This window comes from Carassius auratus, chromosome 32 (genome assembly GCF_003368295.1).
Source record: "Carassius auratus strain Wakin chromosome 32, ASM336829v1, whole genome shotgun sequence".
Lineage (NCBI taxonomy): Eukaryota > Metazoa > Chordata > Actinopteri > Cypriniformes > Cyprinidae > Carassius > Carassius auratus.
In genome coordinates this window covers 16,271,583-16,277,356 of record NC_039274.1, presented here as the reverse complement: position 1 = coordinate 16,277,356, position 5,774 = coordinate 16,271,583, and positions in this window count along the sequence as shown.

The following is a 5,774-nucleotide window of genomic DNA, read 5'->3' as shown; positions in this document are numbered from 1 at the left end:
GGGTATGAAAGCAGTGCATCTCTTCTGTAGACACACAGACATGGAAATAGAGAAAGTACACCACACACTGACAAGAGAAAGCAGCAGGCTTCAGACATGAGGCAGCCACTCGAATCTGGCCTACTGCTTCCATTCAGGTACTTACTTTCTTGTTCTTTCTCTTTTCCTGACATGATCCAGACTCAGGGCATTTTCCATTCTGCTTCTTGAACTTACGCTGCATTCCAGCAAATAGCCATGGAGCCTTTCTGTGCAGGAGGTTAGAAGACCGGCCTGCAGCCGCCTGTTGTAGTATACCACATGTAGATGTGGAGATACAAATCTCTCTGCAGATATTTCCATTTTGTTGTAATATTTTATCAGTGGTCCTTTACGAATGCCTTTAAACATTCAACTTTATAGATTCAGTGATGAATATGTGAATGATGCAATAGATAGCCAATGGCCATACATTCAAAGACCAAGCCCTCTGTAATCAGAGCAGTAATGGCAAATAAGTAAAAACACACTATTATAATAACTAGGCTAACTAAACTGAAATTATTATTATTATTATTATTATTATTATTATTATTATTATTATTATTATTATTATTATTATTATATTTACACAAGCTTGCAAGAACACATTTCCCGGCTACAAATTAATCTGTGACAATTCCATTGAGTGTCAACAACTTCGTGTCCCGTTTGATGAATAACCCCATGGAAAAATATAGATTTTCAGCAGTAAAAACTGTTAGTTCCTAATGCAAAGCTTATTAGTATACTTTTTCTGTTCTGACATGTCTGCTTGAAACTTTATTATTTTTAAAGCTTTAAGAGTTAAAGGTTTTTCCTCTCATAACCAACAACATGGTTTGGATTAACTTAGGTTTGTATGCCACTCTAACTTAGCATACTTCATTTTAATACTTTGTTCATTTGCTGTTCACTCTTTGTGTAGTTCACGGCTATACTCTCGCATTCCCAAAATTAAGTCCTTGACACATCATTTCAGGCCAGATATATTTTAACAATGAAGTAACCCAGATGTCAGCATTTTAAAGCACTTGTTTTTGCTTGTTGTGGGTGATTTTGTTGTACAGGGACAGTGATGATGGATTAAAGTACAGTGATACATATCCCCACCATGAGTTTTGAACTTGTCAGAAACTAGATCTGTATTTCTGGTTTACATTTCAAAACATACCGTTCACTTTTCCACACCATTAAGAAGAAATGATGTGCTTTATATTTGCACTTATTGCGCAAAACCATTTGCCATAAAGATTCTGACTATGATTCTGACTGAGGACACAAATAACAGTTGCTTGGCTCACTGTCAGTACAACTGTAAACAGTAGCTTCTTCCTAGTGGTGTGGAGACTGCGGCAGAGTGCTATTCACTCTAAATGTAAATGAGAGGGGTTCCAAGTGTGGTCAGGTAATGTGTGTTCTGAATGCTGTGGCTCATTCTCATCCTAAAAAACTATCTGGAGGAGGAAGAGGAAACATCTATTCCATTCAAGATATTCAAAATAATAATAAGAAGAAGAAGAAGAAAAAGAAGAAGATGAAGAAGAAGAAGAAGAAGAAGAAGAAATACTGTAAAGCAATCTAAAGTGTGTAAAGACACACTCAAACTTATAGATCAATGATGTAATTGTGTGGCTGTAATGGTCATATTATCTATTCGGCTTAGAGTAAGTTATACTGCAGGAGGCATGTGCTCTTTTGTGTAGATGGCAGAGCAGGGTAATATTTTTACTGGCAAAGTATGTGCAACACCTGCAGCCTAACCCCATGGCACAGCCTCCCAAGGAGATGTCCACCCTGCCATCCAACTCTGCATAAATAAAGTCTGGCTGTCTTTGGGGTTTGTCAGACAGAGGGATGGGAGGAAGGAATCTCTGTGTAAAGCAATGCTAATTGGAAACCTCCTGAGACCTCAGGAGAGCAAAAGTGAATTATGAAATTTAGTTCTCGAAATCAATTATTCTCCTATGGCTACTGTGTTTTTTTTAGTAATTTTGTCTTGCTATAACAATGTAAAGAGAGTCCGGCAAGGAAGGACTATATACAGAAGGACACAATATTCACAAAAGAACATAAGTCATGTCAAATTATAACATAATCTTTATTTCTGGGTAAACTATATGCATTTAACAGTGAAGAGTGTAAATTCCAATGACACTGTGAACAATAAAATAAAAAATGTTGCACTTTTTATACAGTAAGGTTATTGTTTCTCATGGGGAAATGAGAAACTCCTATTATTAGATAGGATATTTTATGAATAAGTAATTTACCTACTATTAAATTCAACATCATTCATAATATGTAACTGACCATGTAAAAAGTGCATTTCTTTGTTCGCACAATCACAGCTCATCCCTTACCAAGAATACATTTTCATTCAAATGCATGAGTTTTCATCACTGAGAAGACAAGCTAATTTATTTTTAGATGCATCCACATGAGAAACAATTACCACCTGAATAGGGCTTTCAATGATTTAGCATGAGCGATCTTTTGTTTATAATGTGTTTTCTATTTGTATTTTATGAATTCGACTTTCAACTCAAAAGAAAAAAGACAGCTACTGGCATTGTTGCAATTATCTTGGCAAACTTAAAGAAGACAATCTTTAGTCCTTGAAATATAAAGTCAGCTTAGATGAAAAGTTTCTACATCTATCGTGCAGGTGCAACTGTGGGCTCTGTGGCTCACTTCTATATGTCAATGAATTTTTGACAGAGGTGAAAATATATAGCCTTAGAGGGTAACTACTGTCACGGAACAGTCATCTCCCATAAAACTGGCCCCATAAAACCACTATACACATTACTCAGCCATCTGGCAACAATGTTTAGTTTCACACCCTCATGGCATTTTTTTTTTTCTGCAAAGGACCACCAACACATTTATTTTTTACTTTTTTTTTTTTTTTTTTTGTACAGGAACAATGTGTTCGTAGCTTTGCTGAGATGTGCTGTACTGTATTATCTGTTTACTGGAATACATGCTGCTCAGATAGACCTCAGGTCTAGGACAAAGGGGCCTTGGGATGATGCCTGTACACACATACCTGACAATCACCCAACTGATCACTGAAGGGGAGGTCAGAGATCTGAAACATCTGAGTCAGCAGGTAAACAAGAAAAGCGCCAGCTTTGCACTGCAAATGCTACGACCTACAGACAAGGCTGTACCAAACCAGACCATTACTGTGGAGATGTCTATTCTCAAGAGTTCCGCTGCCATACATGTTTAGAACATTTCAATTTAAGCCTTTACCTTAGCATGGAGGTGAAGGATATTTGTGGAAAAAAAACATCTGTACAACTAAAGCAGATTTAAGTGCAATATCACAGAACAGGGTTGTTACAATAATGATTTCTGATTTTTTTTTTTTTTTTTCATGATTGAGCAACTCTAATGTTTCTTCTTCTTCTGAATGAATCAGTATTGTTTAATAAATCTGATCATGAATGATTCATTGACTCACTCATGCAGTCGGACAACCAACCAAACCAATAAATACATATAATATACAATATATACATATAAAATATATTTACTACTTTTTGGTTGCTTATTTGGTTTTTGGCTACAATGTATGATTACACAAACTAAAATCCAGGCCTGGTCCTCTCTCGTCCTTCACGTTCGTCGCTCCGGTTTTATATCCTTCCATCTGGGACTCAAGAACGGTGGGTCGAGCAGGTTTCGCTCATTTCCAATCACTCCACCTTCCTCGCTCCGTTCCCATGGCTCTCAGCCCTGCCCCACACGTCACATACCCCCATCCCCCCTCTGGGGGGTAATCCCGAGACTGCGCTCTCCCGAGTCCCCAGCAACTCACTCCAGCCCACCGCTCCCTCGCCTGCTCGATGGCACCGTGTCCCTCCTTCTCTCGGGCTTCGGCACCAATGTAAAGCATTAAAACTTCATAATCATCGGGAAGAAGGAGTCGGGAACCGGTGGATCAAGATAGTATTTTCAGCATTTAACAACTTAAATTATGCCCTGCTCCTCGCATTGCTATTATATTCTGCCAGAGAGGACTACAACTGCAATGCATTGTCATTTGGACAACTATGGTACTGCTCTTAGACACATCTGAAATAAACCTGTGTCTGTTATTTTTCTCTTATAAACTGTATACTTTATACACTCACTCTTTATTGGGTGATTTGTTCTTAAAAAAATATGCAATAGATTTTTTATTGCACAATTGCATGAATTGTGGGTTTTAAGTCTGATTTTCTGTTCAGTTTACTGTACTTTTCTGGCATAGTTTGTGTGTACATTCCCAGACAGCAAGCAGTATCTGCCCAGATCCGGCCGACATCTGGCCCACATGGATTTCATCATGTTGCTGTCTGGGACCAAAGCATGTTACAAAATTAATAATGGTGATTATAGTAATACACAATGTAAATTCTGTATTACCAGACAGCAACATAGTGCTGGCCCAGATCCGGCCGACATCTGGCCTGTGTGAAATCCATGCGGGCTAGATGTGGGCCGGATCTGGGCCAAAACTGCTTGCTGTATGGGTTGTGTATGGGCAGGGATGTATTGGAGGCTAAACGCATGTAAACGCCGTTTACGCACCTCCCAAAAATTCGGAAATAGCGTTTACCCACCTCTTAATAGCGTTTATCCAACTCTAAATTGAGTTTATCCACCTCTAAATAGCCTACAGTTCCTATGACATTTTAAATTAAGCATATGTTGTTTTAGTTTCATATTTTTCATTATTAGTTTCATAGTTGCTTGCGGTGTTGCCAGTAGTAGTGGAAAGTTCGGATCATTTTACTGACTCGGATCTTTGAGTCTCGTTCAGCAAAATGAACTAATCTTTTCTCTTCCCGTCTCTATGGGACTGATATGAAGAATAAAAGTATCGGACCTCACCTGTCGATTCAGAACCAGGTGGCAAGGAAGTCGTCCGGAAGTTGAAGTCGGCTGCGTGCTGCCATCTTGTAGCAGAACTTCACTTGCATTAGCATTCCCATTGACTCCCATTCTTTTTGACTTCACTTTGGCAGCGAATAACTTTACATCTGAGGCGTTTAAAGACTCCGTTTGTCCATTATTTATTTCTAAAGATACATGACAATGTATAAAGGGCTCCATTACCTTCTATGTTACATTATGGCCCCGTAGAAACAGTTTTTGTAAAAAATAGGCTAACTATTGCGTCATAACCACTTGACTCTCTGTCGCATTACCGTACAGACAGGAGGAGAAGCTCGCAGGCAATTAACTTAATATGGCGTGCTGGCGTTACATTTTAAAATACTATACAAAATAATTAATCAGAATACTTACTCCTGCTCATTCACTCCAAAGAACTCCCCGCTCAAGCTCGCCGTCAATGCAAGATTAACGATGGCAGTTTGCACGCACAGCTACTAGAAGATTTACATCTGTCAGACAGGTTGCTGACGTCGTCAAGCTTCGTTTGAGTCTGCGCATCAGAAACGGAAGTGCTAAAAAACGCTAAAAATGGGCTTCAATTGTCTCAGTTGAGTTCCAATGGGATCGCTGTGTCCATTTCTTTTACTGTCTATGCTCAGAACCCATATGTTGTGTAATGCGCATGTGCGGTCAACACAAAATGAACGACTCACTCTCTGAGACAACCCGGTAGACCTGAGTCATATTAAAGATTCGTTCAAAATGAACAACACGCAACAGACTGCATCAAGATTCAAAAATGGATATCCGGCAATTAATAATAATATAGTGGTGGAAATTATGATTCTTTCTAGTGATTCGTT